This window comes from Parus major, chromosome 2 (assembly GCF_001522545.3).
Source record: "Parus major isolate Abel chromosome 2, Parus_major1.1, whole genome shotgun sequence".
In the NCBI taxonomy this organism is placed as follows: domain Eukaryota; kingdom Metazoa; phylum Chordata; class Aves; order Passeriformes; family Paridae; genus Parus; species Parus major.
The window spans coordinates 120,660,930-120,683,372 of NC_031769.1; positions in this window are offsets into that span (position 1 = coordinate 120,660,930).

Below are 22,443 nucleotides of genomic sequence, written 5' to 3' on the forward strand. Positions count from 1 at the left end.
CTCAGATTTCATCATATGACTGTTTACTTTGATAGAATACATCTCAAGTAGAGCAAATGATGACATTTAGTCAACCCCACACCTAAAATTAATTGCAAGTGCTCTATAATGTTTGTAAATCTGGCAGGTGTGACTACATTAAATCTTTCACATTTGGCTTTCCAAACAATAAAAAAGATCAAACCAATTATGAGGAAGGGTTGATCCAACTGCAGACAGACAAACCATCTGGCATGTTTTGAAATGCAATTATCTTGGATTTTGCTTTTGAAACTGACAAAATCTGTGGTTACTGTTTTGCTCTGATTTGAGGGAACTTTTGAATGTCTTCTTTATTCTTAAAGTTGAGTATCAGGAACTTGGTTGTCAAAAGAATGTGAAAAATACAGGCCAAAGGGGATTGCTTAACATAGAACAATCTCAAAAATCCTATGTTGTGCTACAGTAGCAGTTCCCATGTTGCTTCTGTCATTGCTGGCGTCTTTTTCTTTTTGTGTTTGTGTTTTTTTAATTTTGGGAGCACACTACCTTTTTTTTTTTTTCTTTCTGTTACATTCACTGTGTATTCCCTTTGAAATCTTAATACTGCCAGTTCAGCTTTGCTGAATTTGGGGGAAAGAGAAGAAGCTTTTAATTAGTAGCTCAGGTTTCACTACAGTTGAAGAAAGACATATCGTGTCAACATAAATTATCTTCATGAAGAAAATTAGGAAGGTTATTCCTTGGAGATTGTAGAAGAAATCTAGGTAGGTGTTGGAGGAGAAAGGATTTCAATACTTTTCTGGTTTTCTACCCACCTATGTTTTCAGATTGTGCAGTTACTATACAAACTTAAGCTGTGTTAACAAAAATAAACAAATATATTGTGGGAAAATATGTTCAAGCGCTGGGTCCTAATCAGTCAGGGGGGCCCTGCTGTTTCCCTCAGATTAGAAGAAAGAAATTATATGTTGTCATCCTTTCAATTTAATCTAGCTAAACAGAGGTAGAAGTTGTATCTATGTCAGAATTATCTGTATCTGTCTATGCCAGAATTATTTCACTTCTCAAAAATACTTTTTACATGAAAGAGCTTCCCATTGTCATAAGTAGCTACTGACTTACTGTGGCAGTTTCTTTTTTTAAGGTTTTTTAACTTTTTATTTTTTATTTTTAAAACTTCCTTAAATAAAGAAAATATACACAGGAAACTTCTGCAAGCTCAGAGTGTAAAGAGTAAAAGTCCCACTACTTCTCCTCACATTTAAATGGAAAAATGGCTCAAATCCAGCTGTTTCACCACTGGATTGGTGAAGGTTTCTGTAGTTCATACAGTTGATTGTTGTATTTGGCCCCTCTGCAAATACACTGAGTTTCATAAGTGGCTAAAACTGGCTCTACTCCCTTATGTAGCACACACAGTAGCTGGAGGGATAGTTCTCGGAAAACTGTGAGTGTTGGCGCTAACCCCTTTTTAAAATATGTGTAACAGAAGGATTTACACCTTTTAATTAGAAATTTTCTTCCTTTAAGCTAAAAAAATCTACATTCTTTCTGGGTGTCCTGGGTTTTGAAATGGGATATCCAGGAACTGCATGAAAAGCTACATACAGTAGAAGAGGAGGTGAAGAATACAATTTGAGATAAATAGAAGACTTTATGCTGTGACTAGAAATATTTCTATAAAACTATGTATCAGATGAAAATGTTGAAAGCTGGCAGGTATAGTATAGTGGGAAGCTGTACTTATTCATTTACTAGACCTACAGCATAGAGTATTAGCCTATAGTGTATAGTGGGAAGCTGTACTTATTCATTTACTAGACCTACAGCATAGAGTATTAGCCTGAGGTGACCACTTACCCTGGAAACTTAAGAACCAGATCTGAATTAACAATGTAGCTACAGCTCATAAAATTAAGCAAATATTTCCTCAAACAGAAACATTTCCAGCTCATGTGTGGGATGGATGTTGTCCACCCTGTGGATAGGAAAAAATTAATATTTGGGTCACCATAGCCATCATGTAATTCTCCTTAAGGTAGTCCAGAGATAAAATATTCAAGAACAATTTTAGAAGAATCTCACCGCAAATAGAACTTATTTTTTGCATAATTTTTTGGAAAAGCAGCTATCTCCACCAATGTATATGTTTCCTTCCTTTATTTTTTTTTCCTTTTTATTTTTTTTTTCAACATGAAATTGTAAATTCTATATGTATTTACTCTGGTCTCCTAACAGCCATATTGCACAGAAGAGTGTCTCTGAAGTGTATACTCTTTATGAATATGTCCATGGGGTTTTTTGTGCATATCATTCCTTCAATATAACATGACATTTACATAACTTTACTTATGCATCACCTCAGATATATAGTTTAAATTAGTGTTTATTGTATTAAACACTGGACTTGCACACAATCACATAACCCTCAGAGAAAGAACATAGGAAAATAATAGGAAATCTCAAATATCTTCCACTGTGTGACTAAAATAATACTGTTTTGCCAGAACTTGGTTGGAAGTTTTGTTAAATGTCTCTGAATAGAAGAGTGCATGAAGGAATCCAGTTTCCATAATATGCACTTAAGAAATGTGGGGAAGGACACTGTGAAGGACCCTCACTGACAGCTCAGCCCATCGTGCAGTGCCTCCTGTGCTCCCTTGGCACACGAAGACGTGACTGAGACCACCCTGGTTAGAGCACAGAGATTAGACCTGATGTGATCTCCCCTCTACAGAGAACTGGCCTAAGGGAAAGTTGTTGGTGTGGTATCACCTCTAAAAAAGAACAGAAAATGCATTAAAGGAGTAAGTCTTGGCTATGAATAGGTTATTCTGTACAATGAGATCTCCAGAAGGACAAAGTTTTGATTTGAGAGGATTGAAAGAGAAATTAATATACGAAGTAATGTAGAACATTACTGTTAACATGTTAAAGTGCTCTGTGAAGATGAAAACACTGAGCATGATTACAAGACAAGTATCCTGAAACAGAGTTCTGCTGCTGAAACCTTCCTGCAAGAAGAAAGAGGAGTTGGAAGCCTTGAGGACAGATTGATTAAATTTTACATGAGGATTGAAAGTGGAATGAAAAAAGCAAAGAATTTAAGAATGAAGAGTCAGTTTGAAAGATGCAGTGGATCTATTATTTGTGTTTTTCAAGAGCCTGGTTTAAGTAAATATTTTGGTTCATGCCTGCAAAAGATTCCCAATGTGCTGAGGAAATTTGTGTGTTTCTGAATGTTGGCTGGCCATGCCAAAGGAAAGGAACAGAATATCATGGAGAACTGCATGATGTTAACACTAAAAGTAGTAGAAGCAGGATAAAATTTATTAACTACCAAATAGAAAATCATGGCCATGAGAATGAAAGCAAAATAATTAACAAAATTATTAAGAAATGAGAGTGTCCGAGACAGGGATTGGCTGTGGATATTGAACACCAGAAGATAGAAACCTTCTCAATTTTGAAAAAGGCATATAAAATGCGTCATGTGCTGCATTTTTCATAACAACCCATCTAATTTTTACAAAATAATAAAAAAGAAGGAAGAAACCCAGTCTGAGTAATGGAGAAGTCTTCAGAGAAATCATCATATGCATGTGTGCTGCTGACATGGTGGCCTAAGGCTTCAGTGTGTTCTGAATGGCATATTTGTGTTAACCAACAGGGAGAGGGATTAAAGTGCACTGTGAAACCTCCTCCTCCAATTCACTGATGCCAATATCACTTCTGGGTTAATGTTAATTCCAATCGTGATTATTTTGAACAAGTAAATTAAGAATAGGCTTCTTTATATCAAGGGAGCAGAAGATTTTAGGGAAAGAAGAAAAGAAAAAATAAAAAAAGGAGAAAAAAAATATCATTTCTGGAATGGAAGCAGAACATTTTACAGAAAGAATTGTAGGAGTTGTGTACCTTTAGTAGACAGTCTGCAAAGCTAGGTGATTTCTGTGGGTTTTTTTCCATTATATCAAGACACTTGGAGGCATTGATAAAAATGTGAGAAGGAACCTATTTCCAGAGTGAAATTTTAAGTGGGGATTCTTGTAGGCTTTTGCACTGCCCTATCAAATTTGGGATGAATACATACACATATTTTCTTTCTGCAGTGATTTTATCTGCATTCAAATGTGAAAATTTCATTTACATTCTTGAGAATTATAGTTAATTCTCAGAAAGAGAGAGGAAAGTTAAAGAGGCAATGGATTTCAAGGGGTTGGTTTCTCCTATCAGTTATCCTTTAATGTTAGCTTGATTTATTGGCTTTTATAGAAGCCTACAGAACTGTATCATAGAACATGATTTGGCCCACAATATAAACAATTGAAAATTTAACACTTTTTTTTAAATAGGTAAATAATTTTTTGTTAATTTATCAGAGGTTTTCTATTGTCTTTTGTTAATTATCTGTGAGATTTACAATTTTAGGAATTTAATCCCCATTTTTAGGAATGATATCTTAGCATGGTTGAATGCCTAACCTTTTTGTTCTAAGTCTCTTTTTCTCCTTCCTTTTCTAGACTCTAGTCCTCTGTAGCAGTAGTTATTTTTACATCCTTTTGCAAAAGATAATGCTTTTATTATAAATGACAGAATTAATAGAATTAAAATTATGTTTACAAAAAATGGTATGAAAAGAGGGAAGAAAGTTTGTATGGCATGACTTGCACTAAGGGGATAGTTTGTCTGTCTCTACAAATTTATACTATGGGTTAGATTTTCTTTCTCAAATGTGGGCATGCAGTAATCTGAACATTACTCTCGGGAGGAAGAAACCAGGAAGAGAAAGCTAATTCCTAAGAAGAGAAGAAACATCAAATATATGTAACATGAATCCCTCTAGGAGAAATGGAAATTGAAAATTTACTTTATTCATTTACTTTTTGTAATTTTAATTTTATTTGCTTGCTTAGTATAGATTGAGGGCAGTGAGAAAGACCAAAGGCTGTATCAGCAAAGAGAATGTCATTCTTCAAACTCTAGGAGCAGGAACTACAAATTTTGTTGGAAAAGGCTGTGATTTTCTTTGGCAAGTGTTTTGATGGACAGTTTGCATAATGTACCTGGTACTCCTTGATCACCTAGTGTTACTACTTTTCTTGCTTTACATGTTACATTGCATCTATTGATTGAATATTGAAAGCTTTTAAGCATTTTAATGTTTTATAAAGGAACAGGTGGTTTTTTTTGTTTTTTTTTTCTCCACTAAACTGATGAAGACAGATTTAAAAGACAATTTTATAGCTCACAGTTTAGTCTGAATCCCTTTCAGCTAGACAATTGCCCTGTGTTTTTGTGTGTAAGTAGCTACTGATTAAGATGTCCACAGATGTGGCTAAAGAATCTACACAGTTCCTTCCTATTTCAGATTCTGGTACAGAGCACAAGTGGGTTTCTTGGTAGTGCATAGGAGTAAAGGTCAGTCAACCCCAAATCTAGAGCCAAAAAGGGATAAAGATGAAAGCTGAAAATCAAAAGAAAGGAATAGTAACATGGTAAACAAGCTTAGTTCTGCCAAGAAGAGAAACCCTGATGAAGCTCCTCACTTGCTGCTCTTTAAAAGTTTTAAACTACACCATGGAAGCAAAAAATCACTGAATTATGTTGAAAAATAAGGTTCAGCTACTGTTCCATATTGGAGTCTGTTAAGCCTACTTGTAAAGTGTAATGCTCTGAAGATCTCTGCACTTGTTGAAGACAAGCCTTTAAATTTGTAATATATGGTAACTGTTACATCTTGCTGATCAACAGGAGGAAAGGACACCAAGTGTTCTTTGCACCTTTTTTTTAAATTTCTTTCCCATCTCCAGATAGAAAGTTTTCATTACAATAACCTGAACATTTTTATATAGCAGTATATTATTCTTGCCTCTGATACAAAGTCAAAATTCAGCCTGCAGTAGCATGAATGAAGTCGTGTCATAAACAAAAACTTGAAACCTCTACAAGTCTTGGGCTGAATCCCATCATGTGAAGAGGGAGTGGGGACTGCTCCTTGTATGGCAACTGGGAACTAAATTCTTTATGGTAATATGCTGGGAATACTGGTATTATATGATGGCACAGGCATGGCTTTGCAGCTAATGGCTGTAACACAGAGAATGATTCATAGATGAAGGATTATGTTTGGAATAGCACAGCCCCATGCCTAGTGGAAGGTACAAAGAGGCTTCTTCGTGACTTTCTGGTTTCAAGCATTTTTGCAGCTACTGAATAGTGACCAGCATAGGCCAAATTGAAAATAGTAGCAAGAAAGATATGCTCAATGGATATTTGCATTATCCAATTGGAACACCAAGGTATATGACTAATATTGAAAATACCAACAATGGGAACATTTCATTACACTTTTAAATGCATATATTTTATTATTTTAGCTATGCTTGCACATCATAGAATTGTTTGGGTTGAAAGGGGCTGTAAATATCATCTAGTTCCAACCTCCTGCCATAGATAGGGAACCCTTCCTAGGGTTGCTCAGAGCCCCATCCAACCTGGCCTTGAACACTGGGAAATGTGGCATCACCAATTTCTCTGAGCAGCATGTCCAAGTGTGTCATCACCTTCTGCTTAAACAATTTTTTTCTTAATATCTAATTTAAACCTACCCTCATTCAGTTTAAATCTATTTTCCCTTGTCTATCACAACGTGCTCTTCTAAAACCATATTGCGCATCGGGACTGTCCACAGGACCCAGCTGGGCCTGATTTGATCTGAGGATTCATTTTGCTTGATCCTCAAATTGCTCTCAAGAAATTTTTAACTTAATATTTATTTTTTCTATCTGGCTATTAAGTATAATGTAGAATAGCTTGTCTACTTCACATAATGTTGAATATTTTTGTTGTATATATAAACTCAGTTTTTACAGTAGGAAAAAAATTTGACTTCCAACAATCACTAGGAAAGTTTTTCTTTTTTCTTTTTTCTTTTTTTTCTTTTTTTACTCATGTTTACCCATGTTTGGGTATGAGGGCTTGATGCCAGATTTCTTTGATTCCTGGAGGAACTCATAGACACCTCAGATTAGACACTGCTGTTGCAAACTCTCAATTAATGAACATCAGGTTTGTTCACATGGAAAAACACATTTTAAATGTACCATTCCAGAAAGAAGTGTTCAAATTGAGAAGAAGTATGCATTTTGCTGAGAGGGAATTAGTCCTAATCTTCACAAATAAAATGTTCTTGTGTTGGTAAATTTTGTACAGTGAAGAATCTCACTGAAGAATCTGAATTGTTCAATTCAGAAAAGCAGTAGTCCATAATGGCTCAGCTGCTATGGTAAGAACTGTCAAAACTACAAAAGTTTTAAAATTGCACCTCACTCTGTTTAACTAAAAAAGTGACAGGAACATGAAAAAAAATCAATGAATTCTTTTTTTTTTTTAAAAAAAAAATAGGTTTTAACTTGCTTGTGTCATTTTGTTAAAAATGATTTTTTCAACTGTCTCTTTCCCTGACTTAAAAGTGCATCTTTGTCCATATGTTTGATGCTGAAGATGCAAAAGACTTTATATCAAGTTTTCATCCAGAAAACCACTGTGATCTTTTAGATATTATGTTGTTCATTAGCCTGAAAATCCCACCAAAGAATTTGACACTGATTTTCCAGTAGCTGTCCTGGATCTGGAGAGCCCTATCATTGTTTGAGCGTTGCATTCTATCTCCTCTCACCAAGAGTTTGTGATCTAAAGTATTATTCTGAATATTAGCTTGAAGATATCTTTGCACAACATTATTGATCGTGGTATTTTTTGCCTATTAAATAATGTTACAAGCAGCTGTTGAAACAATCTGGGAAAGTATATCAGGGCAACTTTTGTCAAGTAACGCCCTATATATTATACATAATAAGATCCCTTCTTCAGCTTCAGCTAAACTGACCCAAATTAGAAGGGCCTGTGGGTTTAATGAGAAATACTGAGGCTTACTTACATGAAGGAATCTGTATTGTTTTTAGGATATGACAAAGGCACTAGGGGCACATACGAGGAAAGTATTTCTTTGTTTATCTTCTACTCATGTCTCAAAGTTGACTTAATAAAGCCTGAAAAACTAATCTTTCTGAGTGAAAAAGGGTGTTTGTGTTGTATATTTTTATGCAAAAAAGTAGAGGAACTTAAAGCTATTTGCAGATCTAGGACAACTTCTAAGTATCATTAGGTCTAATTCATTTTAAATTTAATTAAGCATTACACCTCTAAAGCTGTTCGTAAATGTTGTATAAATATGTAACACTTCTAATGTTAGCAAAATCTGTCCAATATCATACACTGCATTCTTAGTTTTATTTCTTTCAGGTATCTTTCTGCATTTTCCAGTATCAAAGAGCAAGCTCTTATTCTTTCAAGTGAAATATTTATGACTATATAGTGATATTTGCTTGCCAGGTCCATGAGCAGTTTTGTATTTGCATTTAAACTTATAGCAGCTTCTAGACTATTTTCAGTATGACATGTGTATTCAATTAGCTTCAAAAGACTACCACAGAAAAAAGAACTGAAGAAATGCAGTTTAAATATATATGGTGTGTTCTTCTGTTACAGCAAGTAAAACAACAACACAAGAAGTTTCTGAGATTTCATTTAAGGTTTTAAGCTTCTTTAAGCACAGAAAAGAGATTATTGAGAGTTCATGATAACAGTGATATGTGGAAGGTCCCCACTTATGAAATTGATGAAACAAGAATCATTAGTACAATATGAGCATGCAGTCTCTTTCTAGCCCTTGGATCACTGGTGTCACACACTATCAATTTGTAGAAAACTATTTGTCCTGGCTGCTGTCTGCAGAGGAAAAATACAGCCAAGAGTAAAACTTGGTATGGCTTCAAACAGAAATATTCTAGGCAGTCCACCTCTTCATGGGCCAGCTTCTAAGATATTATTGCTTATCCTAACCTTAACCTTCCTTGACAAAACACTATTTAAGTCACATTAAAAAAAATATTTTTTGAGGCCAAACTTATTAGACTTTTATGAAAAGTAAATTTCTTCTGAAATGTATTGTATCTACTTGTAAGCTCATGGGAAAGATAATTTCTATCCATTACAGATATTTGATATATTCTCCTGTGATTATGTAGTTGTTTTATTTCCAGAATCCTGTTCTCCTTCATGATAATTTTTACTCTGATATAAAAATATGTGCATCTATTAAGAGTTAAAGTTAAATAATTAACAATTTTAATTTCTTAAATCGTTATTTTTCTCTTTATCAGACATGGTGCTTTCCATGCAAACTAGATACATGTAGTGTTTTATTGTCAAAATAATGTTTCAAGTAGTAAAATGGCAAGGGAATACTGACTGAGCTATTAATAAAACACACCAGCTTTTAGCTGGCAAAGCAGCCTTCTTTCCATCAAATATGTCTCAGCCTTTAATAAAGAAACTCAAGTGGTGTAGGTGAAAAATTACTTTTCTCACCCGGTCATCTGTCTGTCATGTATTATTCAGGTCACCAATGTTTGTCCTGAACTGTATCATTCTGTAGTTGTGTCAGGTATGAAATATGTTCAGTGTAATTCCATCAGACTTCACGAAGTTGATTAGAACAGATCACCTTTCGGCATGGGCACAAGTTATCTCAGCAGATTGAATGAAAAAGACTTATTTATCTTTGCCTGATAATAAAGAAAGAGATGAGCAAATTTATCCATTAACTTGAAAAGAGTCCCATATTTTGTGTGAAAACAAACTGAAGGCAGTAATTCTATTGAAAATACTTTAATACATGAATGTTTCTTTGAAAACATGTTTGTGTTTGAAATCAGAAAATATAAACCTTAAGCCACATGCATTTTATAACAAGCTTTTAAATGTTTCTTTTTTCCCCTTGAGCACAATCCTCAGAAACAATTAAATTGGTGTTGCTTTACTTTTGATAGGTTGTTAAGGCTGTAATGATGCATTTTTTTCCTTAAAATTCAAATGTTGCTGAAGGTCTAAATATAATGGGGTGTGATAAATGTTTTGTTCTAATTAGTAAGAATAAGAAAATATATATGAAATACTTGTCAGCAATATCTAGTAGATGACTTTTTTTTTCTTCAAGTATAGTGGCTAAAATTCTGCTCTACAATAATTTGGTAAAGCAACTTATTTTTTTGATTTTTACATTGTTTATTCCCTTTTATTGAGAATATTGGGAGGGCATTAATGACCTGAGCATCCTTTTTAGAATCTGTGATAACTCGGTGCAATTCTGTCTCCAGTACCCTTTCTAAGTGAAAATTTTCATGCCTTGTGTACAGCTCCATTAGATGTTCAGTGCTGCTGTGATGGAACTTCCTAAAGCAACATCTCAGCAACAGAAAAATCATGGTAGGTGGTAAGACAGACAAAGACTGTCTTGTTTTCCTGTAAACTTCAATATTGTCTGAAAGGTAGATCATCATCTGTGGAATATTGCAGGTATTTATTTCATTCTAAACTAATACAAGTGTAGTATAAGAAGACGGCAAAACAAACTGGGTGGGTTTGGACAACTAGCAACTACTGTAGGACCACTGAGTCACCATGCAGGTTGATTTTTTTCCTGACAAGGAGTGGGAGAGGTCTTTGCTGCTGGGATGCTTTCTCTGCTTGAGCACTTTTCTAGTGCAGCAGTGGGCATTGAATCAAAGCTCAGCCTCAGAGCTTCCTGCTCCATCTCCCTTTTGCAAGAAAATGTAGTCTTGGGTGCCTGCCTCTGGAAAAGTGTGCAGGACAATGAATCCTGAGAGAGGGGAGCTAAAGACATAAACCCAAACTCTGTGGTTTTGATAGGGCCCCCAGTTGGCTGGGGTTTGTAATTTCCCTTTTGGCCATCCATTGGGAGCAGCAGAGAATAGCTTTTTTAGGTCAGAACTCTGAAACAATTCACTGTCATAATATGAATGTACAAGTTAATTTATTGTCCCAAGATTTACTGGTTTATAGGCTTGACCCAAGAATGGGTGAGAGGGAAGTTTTTGAAGCATTTTCACACAGATGCCTGCTTGTGTCCCTGGTGACCCATGAGGGATCAAATAATCTAACTTCAGTCCTCCAGACAAAGTGCACATCTGAGGTTTAAACAGATTATCCAAATGTCCCTTTTGAACACCTTCAGAATTTTCAGTCTGGGTTCATAATTGTAACCAGTTCTCTAGATTTTACAGCGCCTAAGTGTTTCAGAACACTAAAATGCACAAAACATGCTGTTATTCTTTTAATGTTTTATTAGGGCAATCTCCTTGCAAGAAACTGCTTTAAACTATCCCAGATTGCACAGAATATAACTCAGCCTCACTTCTGTTAGAAACCTGGATCCATTAAGCTACCTATATTTTTGTCAAAACCTTATGTTAAAGTTTATGATATTTTTATTTTATAGAAAACTTATTTTTGAATTTTAATTTTGAACCCTTACAAGGTTTAGTAACTGCAGCATCTGCTGGCTATTTTCCTTTAAATAAGTAGAACCAAATCCATCAAGATTAGATAATAAATATCAAATAGATTATCTTTAAACTCCCATCCAGCCCAAACCATTCTGAGACAAATCCTTATAATTTGTCCAAAAAACCCCTAACCTTATTGCAATTTTCTCCCTGAGCTGAGATATAAGAAATGTAATTTTAATAATACTAATAAAATAAAATAATTATTTTAAAATTTTAAAGTGTTGTTTATGAGAAGTGATAACCTTTTAAATATTTGAGAATTTTTCTACATAATTTTTTAAGCTGTTGTGTTTCTCAGCTCATCAGAAACCTTTAAGAGCATTGTTTTTTTCACTCTTCCATTCTCCATCCATTAATCTGTGTCTTTTCTCCCCAAAATGATAAAGAGTTATACAGACTAATGCCAGTTAATGGATGCACTGGGTCACATTCTGCCCTCAGATAAAAATCTGAGATCAGTTCCCATTGAATCTACAGAGACTGCAACCAATGAAAACTTTGGTTATGTATTTAAGGGTGCAATTTGGCCTGCCTCGTTTAAGAAGGTCATGTAATTCATTAATGGCTGCACAGTTTGTGCTGTGGAAAAGAACACTAAATCTATGAATAAATGCTCAGGACAATGTGTGTGCCACTGTGGAAGGTGAAAGCAGAATATACAGCGAGCTAACAATTGGTTTAAAGACCAAGGCTGCAACTTTTATTGAAAAAAGAATAGCTTAAAGTGCAATGTTACTTGACAGATAATAGTCTCTGCAGACGTAAGTAACCATAAAACCCGAGGGCACCAATCATGTGCTTCAGATCCCATGAAGATGTGATCTCCAAGCTGTACCAATACCAGGGAGGAAGATAATTTCTCAAGAGTGTTAGTGAACACTCTGAAATTTTGTGGTTTGTTAAAATCAGATGCTGCAGTAAAGAGATCAAGTGAATAATTTTCCTTTTCTTCCTTTTTTTTAAGGGATAAAAAAATGGTACTACTCCAGGGTTTATCAAGAGAATGTACTTTACATATAAACATGTAGCAGTACAAAGATTTCGATCATGACATCAAAGGAAGGATCCTAGTGTCTGTTATTTTTATTTAAATTTTGAGTAAGTCTCATGTTTTTTGTAGTCATTATGCTTTAAGGGTATCCATCCTGCTGTAAGAGGGTGAAAGGTTTTATTAGTCAGGTGAGCCAAAGTCATGCAGTTGAAAAGTCCCTAGGTAGTGCATTGTTTATCAGTGTGATTGGTGTTTCTCTGTTTCCCAAACAATATTTTACACGGATTTGGGTACAGGTTATATGATGTTATATGGCAGTAGGGTATGGGAGCAATTTCTGCCTCATGGCTCTTGCCAGATGAATATCAGCTAAATATAAACCTTTCCTTGTAATAAAAACCTATTTAATAAAATACAGAGGTTATAGTGTTTGGGGGCTGTATAACCAGATTGATTCCCTGTGTACTTTGTTAGGGTTTCCTGCAATTTTTTTCATCTCTAGTGGAATTCAGACACAGATTAAGACATGTAAATTCACGTGTTTGAGTGTGAAGTATTCTTCAAGAAGGGTGAAAAAGATTTGAGGAACTTCAGCCTAGTCAGCCCCCTCAGTCCTGGGAAGGTGATGGAACAACTAATTCTTGAAACCATCTCCAAACACATGAAGGGCAGGAAGATAATTGGGCATAGTCAGCATGGATTTACAAAGGAGAAATCATGTTTAACCAACATTCCACAATTCAGTGATTAACTTGGAGGACAATAGGAGAGCAGTGAGTGTTCTTTACATTGTTTCTAGTAAAGCCTTTGACCCTGTGTCCAGTGACATCCATATAGACAAGATGACAAATCACAGGTTAGATGGGTGGAAAACAATGTAGATTGAAAACAGGCTCAGCAGCTGGGTCCAGAAGGTTATGATAAGTGGCATGAAGTCCAGCTGGAAGCAAGTAGCTAGTACTGTACCCCAGGGATTGCTACTGTGGCCAATACTGTTTGGTGCCTTCATTAATGACCTGAACAGTAGGACAGAGTGAATCCCCAGCAAATTCACAGATGCTAAAGAAGTGTGAGAAGTGGCTGATACAACAAAGAGCCTGCTGTTTGGAGAGATGTTGGCAGGATGAAGAATTGAACTGAGGAGAATCCCATGATTTTCAGCAAAGGGAAATGCAAAGCCCTGAACCTGGAGAATTATAATCCCAGGCACCCATATAAAACCAGCTGGAAAGTTGCTTGTCAGAGAAAGCTGGCCAGAAGACTGTGGTGTACCCTTGCAGCACAGAATCCTGACAGTGTAGAGGCTGCATTTTGAAGAAAGTTGCCAGCAGGTTGAGGACAGCAAACCTTCCCCTCTACTCAGCAGTGGTGAGATATATCTTGAGTACTTTGTTCAGTTCTGGGCTCTTCAGTACAAGAAGGATTAAGGGACTGAAGTAGAAGAAACTGAATGAACTGGGAGCATTCAGCCAGGGGAAGAGATGTCTCAGGAGGATCTTATTAACATACACAGACACCTGATGCTATATAACATAGAAGAGAGCCAGAAGCCTACCCACTGATACGACAAGAGACAATGGCCACAACTAAAAATACAGAAAGTTTCACTTAAATGCAAGAAAAAGCTTTCTACTGCATGTGTGACCAAACATTGGTGCATATTGCCCTGATGAAATTTCCACTTGTGAAGATAGTCAAAACCAACCTGGACATGATTCTGGGTAATCTGCTCTAGATCACCCTGTGTGAACAGAAGGGTTGGGCTAGAAGATCTCACAAGGCACCTTCCAGCCCCAACAGTTCTGTAACTCTGTGATATTCTTTATTATTTGAGTTATTCTGGCCACAGTAAAGCAGACACTGGCATCTGAGAAGCTGAATTACTCTTTGAACTTGACTGAACTTGATTGGGTTGACCATGTGTCTATCTGGTTCCATTTCATATGTATGACATGTATCTGTGATATGCAGGGCTGACAGATATGGCAAAAGGTAGATGTAAATCTTACGCCATTGTGAAGTCCTATCTGCAGTCTTATCATATTACTTTAGGGTGTCTCAGAGTGTGATGCCTCAGACATGGCCAGCTGGAAAAGCAGGCTGGTGAATAGCAGGAATTATGTACACTAGACATATATTTAGTAAGTTTAGACACTATAACTCTATTTACACTGGAGTGTCAGTACATTAAATTGTTTTCCATTCAGAACTAGGTCTTACAGTTGAAAAATTAATTGTGTATAACAATCCAGACTTCTTCCTTGGGAAGGAGTGCATTACATGGTCTGAGCTAAATCAAATTTATACATGGAAACTGGTACACATTTTTTGGTGACCAAGTGTGAAGAGTTAAAATTAACCAGTGTTAATGATTGAAGTTGTTAAATTTCCATTTCTGTTCTCCGAAACCTACAGAATTCGGTAAATATGCTAATGCAGATTTCATCATAGTCTTTGCACACTGTGGGTCTAGGGATTAAGATTACTAAAGATGTCTTTGATTGAGATTTCTGGACAGGTTGGAATATCTCATGTCTCTCTTGCAACAGTGCAACCTGTTCTGCTTTGGGCAAGTTAGATTCTGGATTTCAAAACAGGACTCAGAGACTATATTTCAAAATCAGGTTATGATGGATAGTCTATCATAGTTCATTGGGGTTTTCTTATGTAAAGAGGAGAAAAAAGTCTGTCGTACAACCCGAAGTATTAGTTGTACAAGACAAATTGTAGAAATATTTGTCCCCATTTTTTAAAAAAATTGGTTTTTGCTAGTGTAGCTCAAAGCAATTTGTTCTCAGTGCTTTATAAGCATAAGTGTGTTAAAATCTGTGTTGAGAAAATATCAATTTCCACAGTAGTAGGTGTTTTCATAGTGGAATGAACAGCTTAAAAAAACGTTTAGAAAATAAAATATTGCTCTATTATTTCTAATGAGCTAACATGATGATTAAAATTGTTGATTAAATAGCATTTATCACACTGTGAGTAAAATCTTAACCTGACTGTGGTGCTAAATTCAGATCTTATGAGCTTCTGGGGAGTCAAGTGGTTAGTTTACCCTTGTTAAATTCTTGCTCCTTTGATGAAGACATATTTACATTAATAGCAGAAAGCATCTTACCAGTAATCTTGCAAACATTTAACAATGCTGATTTTTCCATTTAAACACGTATGCAGAGCGAGAATTCCATCCATGCATTCATGTGACTCTGCCAGATGTGTCAGTAGGCTGTTCAAGGATAGACATTTTTAAAAAGAGTCAGCTTTGAAAAAAACATGAATCAACATTTAGCTTCAAACAGAATTAGAGTGGAGTTAAACTGATATCAAAGAAGTTAGGAAGTTTGCCTTGTCACAATGTGAAATACAGTCGTACAGTATGTTTCAGCAAGCAAGTCTGCAGCTAGCATTTTGAAAATCAGTGTACTTATTAACCTGTATATGGATTTTTTGTGTTTATATAATAATTATTATTTTCTTTTTTTTGACATAAATTTATTTAAAATATAACTTTTACCTTGATGTTTTTTAAAGTGCTATCACTTCTCATAAATGCTGTTTTCATGAGTAAAAGCCAGAGCTTTGTTGCCATCCCCTCTTTCTAGATCTTTCTTCAATAATAAATGTGCTCCTGCCTAAAAATTAAATTTGACACAAATAGATTATTTTTTTTTAGCCAAGAAATAATTAATATTTACAATACTGGGAAATAATTTGGTATATGTAGGATGTTGTACTGAATTTAAATAAATATTTTGGCTAAAAGTCCCATGTCCAGTTCTCATTCTTTGTATCTGTAAGGCCCGATTTGTAGAATTAAGGCGACCTAGATAAAATTCAAGATAATAAGGTACAACCTGGCAGAATCAGCCCAAATCAAATGTCATATATTGTAAGGCTGCTCTAAAGTTGCACCAAGTCCACAAACTGTACAAGATTTCTTATCATACAAACTCTGAAAGTCACCGAGAGATACTAAATCAGGAGAGTATTTTACTGCTTTTAGTCATGTTTTAAACGTCTGCTCTATTAATGAGAAATATCTGGTTTTGTAGAAGGAAAAAAAATAAAAAAAGACTCGAGAGTTTCTCAACAAAACAGCTGTTGGCACACATTTTGAAAGTTTGAAGAAGAGGACATGTACTGGTTCAGTGAGAATGTGCAGCTCATAATTTTACAGAAATAGCAGTGCACAAATCATTACACTGTCATGTTTAATACATGAGAAACACCATGCAGAGAATATGCTTTGTTACATTATAATGGAATACTTCTATCTGTGAGAGTTCAAATATGTGCATTTCCTAATGGTCAGAACACAACTTATTGTCTGGAATATTCTTCATTTGAGGTCTTATCCACCAAGAATTTGCAGCTCCCATAGAGATCAAGGAATTTCAAATTTGTTTAATTTCTTTCAATCTTTTCCCTTGAGTTCAACACACTGAGTTGACCTTTAGTGTACTAAATGAAGACTTCCTTGTTTATTTGGTTTTTTTAAGGAAGTTGTTCATGCCTTTCCTGAAAAAATCTGTGGGGACACAGTTTAATTTTCTTTTAAGGAATGTCTGTGACTAGTTTTTTATATTTATTTGGTATTATCAAAATATGTTGTGGTAAAATGTATAAAACAAAATGAGTTGCAAAGATGTAAAGCCTAATACCATCAGGGTTTTTGTAGCACCCCATGAAACTTGCAAAATAATTATTTGGTCCCATGTGGCTGCAATATTTTATGTAATAATGTTGCAGATGAGGGGTTTTTTTAAGCACATTTGGAAGCAGAATTTTTCTTTTAGGAATTTCATCCTGCCGTCTTTTTATTGGATAAAAATTTGTATTTTGAACCAAATTAATAAAAAAAATTACTTCAGAATGGTGTGAGGAGAAAGCTGGACTCCCCTTTTTTATTTGTTTTAAAGATGAAAATTTCATCAGGAAGCAGGTCAAATCTAGAGGTCATCAGGTACACAAAACAATTTGAAATTCTCTTTTATGAGACTTTTTGAGTGGCAGAGCTGCTTTATATAATTTCATACCTCTTATGGAATGAACAAATAAGCAATACCCTTTCCATATTGCTTCATTTTGTGCAATTTTCCATCTTCATTATGTTTTAGTTTAACTGTTCTTCTGTCATTTTCCACATTTAGCAATATTATATCGTAATATTGATGAGGTGTTAGGTACTAAGACTGTGGTGTTTACTTATTGAAAAAACAATGTCTCTAATACTACCCACTGTATCAAGTTTACTTTGAAGAAGTGTTTTCAAGGTAATTTCACAAGCTTTTATTTCTATTCTGGACACTGCATACCATGATTCAGTGTGTGTATATTTTCTGAACTGATATTAATCGATTGTAGTCATAGTAATGTTAAACTGAAATAAGATATGCATGTAGTATAGTTATGAAAATACCTGTCTAGTAAATAGTGCACTTATTGAGTCCTAAATGTGTGTATGGTTTTCAGTGTTATGGTTGTATAAGATAGCTTGAGCGTGTCCCATTTTCACCCCATAAATTAAAGCTGGCCAGGGTCAACTGTAAGTTATGTTTATTTTTTTCTCATTGAAAGTATTTGCTTTTTAAATTTATTTAACCTTTTTCTTTTTCTTTTTTTTTTTTCCTTCTCTTGGAACTGCCACTCCTTTATGTATTTCTCCCTTCCTTTGAAAGATGCACACCCTCTGTCACGTAACTGGAAACATTCCTGCAATGCGTGCAATTTCATGTACACGTGTTACCGCAGTTCACATTCTTTTAAAAATATCCACGTCTCAAATTAAGCAGACTTTTGATATCTCAGACAGTAATGGAGTGTATGTATGCCACCACAGATATGTATGTCACCACAGGCCATGGAATTGGTTATTAATCAGTAAGCTGAAAAGAGGAAGAAAGGACACTTCCCAGGTTGGCAAAACTACCTGGGACTGGCACTGCACAAAAAGATTGTTGTTAACCTTACAGAAAAAATCATAATTGTATTCTATTTAGCTTAATGTCTGTTTTCTCTTAACTTATTAGCAAATAGAAACTGATATGTCATCAAAATAAAAAGAAAAAAAAAAACAAAAAAAGAAACAATAAAACAAACCCAAGAACAGATTTCAGTGCAAAAAATTCTGTATGTCCATTTTATTTCTTCATATAGTGGTATTGAAATATATCACCTGTGCCTTGCTTATGAGGATTCTTCAGTGTCATTTTTAATAGAATTTACTTTTTACTTGCTTAAGAGTCTGGACTTTGTTAGAGATAAAATCCAGTGATGAAAACACTGAGAATTTTCATTATATTTAGCTGAAGTCTGCTAAAATCCAATGTTTGCACAACTTTTATGATAAAACCAAGACACCCAACTTGGCCATATTTGTGTTTTAAATGCTCTGCTCTGAGAAGACCAGGACTGGTCTTTTCAGCATGTTCATGCTTCCTTTGCACAGCAGCTTAGAAGTACTGATAGACTTTTCTATTCATAATTAATCTGAGAAAAAGATTCTATAACTTCACCTCTTTTCTTCTCTCACATAATGGAGAAACACCACTAGGCTCTCTACCACTGACATTACTGCAAAATTTCTCTATTCACTTATTGTCATCATGCAGAGTCAAAAACTGTTTTGTGCATTCCACACAACAGTACTCTTGATGGAAATAGAGATTTTAGACCATGGATTGTGGAGCTGCTACACTGACTGTGATCTTTATCTTATATTCACACTAAAGACAGCAAGGAAAATTCTTATTGCAATCAGTGGTGTAATGGAGACTGAATTCAAAATTTATAAAAGTGAAAGGTGGTAGTGAGAATTGAAAACTGTAATAGATGTATTTCAGTGGTACTGGAAATAACTGCAGATTACCACTTCCAGCATTTTCAAATATATTGCAGTGCACCCAGGGTAATTTGCTAGGCAAGCATTTAGTGCTGCTAAACCTGCACGAGTCACAGGACAGTATGGGAAAAGTGGGGGGCTGGAGGAAGCAGGAAAAAGAAGAAGCAAAAAGGAACAGCTATGAATTTTCTATGAAATCCCATACTCTTGCTATTTTTTACCCCAGCAAATTGGTGTTTATATTATGTGCCAATTATTAGCTTTGCAGAATTCCATTTTAGTGAATTTTCATGAAGTAGAGAAAAAAAAAAAAAGAGATGCAATGCAGATGGAAATGAAAACATCTACAAAAGCAGCTGATGTTCATAAATAAATTAAGCAGTTTGGCATACAATGACTGTACTCAGGAAGAATACATATTAGCAATTCTTTGTTGTATTGATCCTTTAAACTAAGGCATGTGTGCCATAGTTAAACACTTTTGTGTATTTTAAAGCTGTCATTTGTAAGTTTGAGCAAAGTACAATAGTCCTTAAGGGAAACAGCCAACAGGCAGACTTGCAGTCAGAGTTCAGTGTATTTTCTTCATCTTTAATTCAGTAGGAAGCCTTTCTAAGTAGGAAATGAGGGTTCTATTCTCACTTGCCACTGGAGAGCTGCAGTTCATAGACTGGGCTTCATTGTCTGGATCTGCCATGCACAGTGGGTGTGTAGCTACCAAGTCCTTTTATCCCTGAGCATTGGGTGGATCACTGAAAAATCAGAGGTGGTCCAAGCTGATACAGCACCCTGACAATCTGATTTGGCCCATTGTGACCTACAATACTTTATTTTACATCATCTGGTACCTAAAATAATTCATAAGCACATTATTCTTCTCTCAGATTGTCTAGAAAGTACAAGTTTGTTTCACACTTACTTTCCATGTGAATGAAAAGTGTGTGAATGCACGTGTGCATGAATTTAAGATTTATTTCTTTCTTGTGTACTTTGAAGGAGTCTTTATTAAAAGCAACTGACTACAGTTACTTAATAAGTTAACAAGTTACTTAATAAGTAACTTAATAAGTTAACTGATTACAGTTATTTAATTATCAAGGATTTAGCAAAATGATATGTATAAATAAAATAATTTTAAGAGAATGTGGAAAAACTTCACTCTGTTAGGATTCTATAGCTTTTCAGTGAAATGCTGAAAACAAATCTGAAGAGAGCCCTCCACAAAATACACCATAAAGCCTCATATGATATTTAATGCAAATTCATAGAATCATAGAAAAATTTTGATTGTAAAGAACCTTTGAAGATCACCTAGTTCTTATCCCACCCCAGTCCCTGCCATGGACAGGGATGCCTTTCACTACATAAGATTGCCTCAGTCCTTGTCTAACCTGACCTTTCCCACTGTGGAAGGAGCATCCACAACTTCTCTGGGAAACCTATTCTGGTGTCTCATCAATGTCAATGTGAAGAATTTCTTCCTCATATCTAATTTAAATTTACCCTATTTCAGTTTAAAAAATAACTACCAATATCTACTGGTATTGTAACTGGGATTCCTTCTCCGTAAGACTGCTCTCATTTCATTCAACACCCAGACTATACATCAGTTTGCCTTGATGTACTTCTGCAGATCCTGCAGATCTTGCACTTGGCCTTGAGGTACTTCTCGAAGTTCACACAGGCCTAATGGACAAGTCTGTCAAGGTCCCTAGGGATGGCATTCCTTCCCTCAAGCGTATCAACTGCACCACTTAGCTTGGGGTCATCCAGATGCTGCAGATGCTCACTCCCGCTGTCTAACAGGGCAAACATGGACCCCTGGGGGACACCACTTGGTGCTGATCTCCATTTGGAGATTGAGCCATTGACTGAAACTCTTTGGATGCCTCCATCCTTCCGATTCCTGACCTGTTGAATAATAGCCCATCCATCAAACCACGTATGTCCAGTTTAGCAGTGTTGTTTGGCTACAGGATCGTGCCAAAAGCCTTACACAAGACATGCTAAATGTCACTCTTTACCCACCAAGGTGGCCACTCCATTGTAGAAGGCCAGAGATCAGTCAGGCAGAATTTTTGTTTCATGAAGCCATGTTGATATCTCTAGTCACTTCCTTCTCAGTCACATGCCTTTACACAGCTTCCAGGAGGATCTCTTCCTGATCAGCTCACTGGGCTGAATGGTCAGTAGTTCCTGGGGTCCTCATTTTTACCCTTTTTAAAAAAACAGTGTGATTTTTTCCCTTTTTCCAGTCACAGGGGACTTCATTTGATCAATTCTTAGGTTCCTCAGAATCTTAAAGAAATACAGTATCATTTATAAGTGAGGAACTGAATAGAACAAAACTGCTACTTTTGTAGTGGTTAAATTAAAATAAAACATAGCAAAAATAATGACAAAATTTATTTAAAATATAAAATATTCAAAATATATCTCACTCTAATGGGTGGAATATACTATCAGGTTCGGCATGTGATAATGATATTACTTTGGAAAATGTAGTTATATGTTGGTGTTTAAGAGAAGAAAGGTGTCTTTCAGAGCACAGTTTGTATGGAGCAAAATAATTATACATATCATAATATGTAATTATCTTGCTTCTGGTTTGCTGTCTTCAGCTAAAGGAAAATAATTGCTGATTGCACAACTTGGTCATCCAGATTCTTGCTTACATTTCTATATAAAAATGTGTTTACATTCTAGCTCAGAGCACTGCTATAAAGAGAATGGCTATATAATTTTAAAAAAAATACATATATTTTTTATTATTTTAGAAATATTTTTAGTGTTTTCTTTTTATGCCATGTTGCGTGTGCATTTGCCTTATGATGAGCTTTGCAGCTGGTTTCTTTACGTTTCTTTATTACAATATTCAGGCACACAGAGTCCTCCCAAACTATCATGGCTTGAGTCACTCTTCCACAGGGTGCAATCTCCAAGGACAGGCTGCTCCAGCCTGGAAGCAGGGCCCCTCTCTCCACAGGGTCTTCCACTGGATCAAAGCCTCCTCCAGGCATCCACCCACTCTGGCACTGGCATCTCCCCCAGGGGCTGTGGGTGGATCTCTGCATCCCCCATGGATCCCCAGGGGCTGTGGATGGATCTCTGCATCCCCCATGAATCCCCATGGACTGTGGGTGGATCTCTGCATCCCCCATGGATCCCCAGGGGCTGTGGGTGGATCTCTG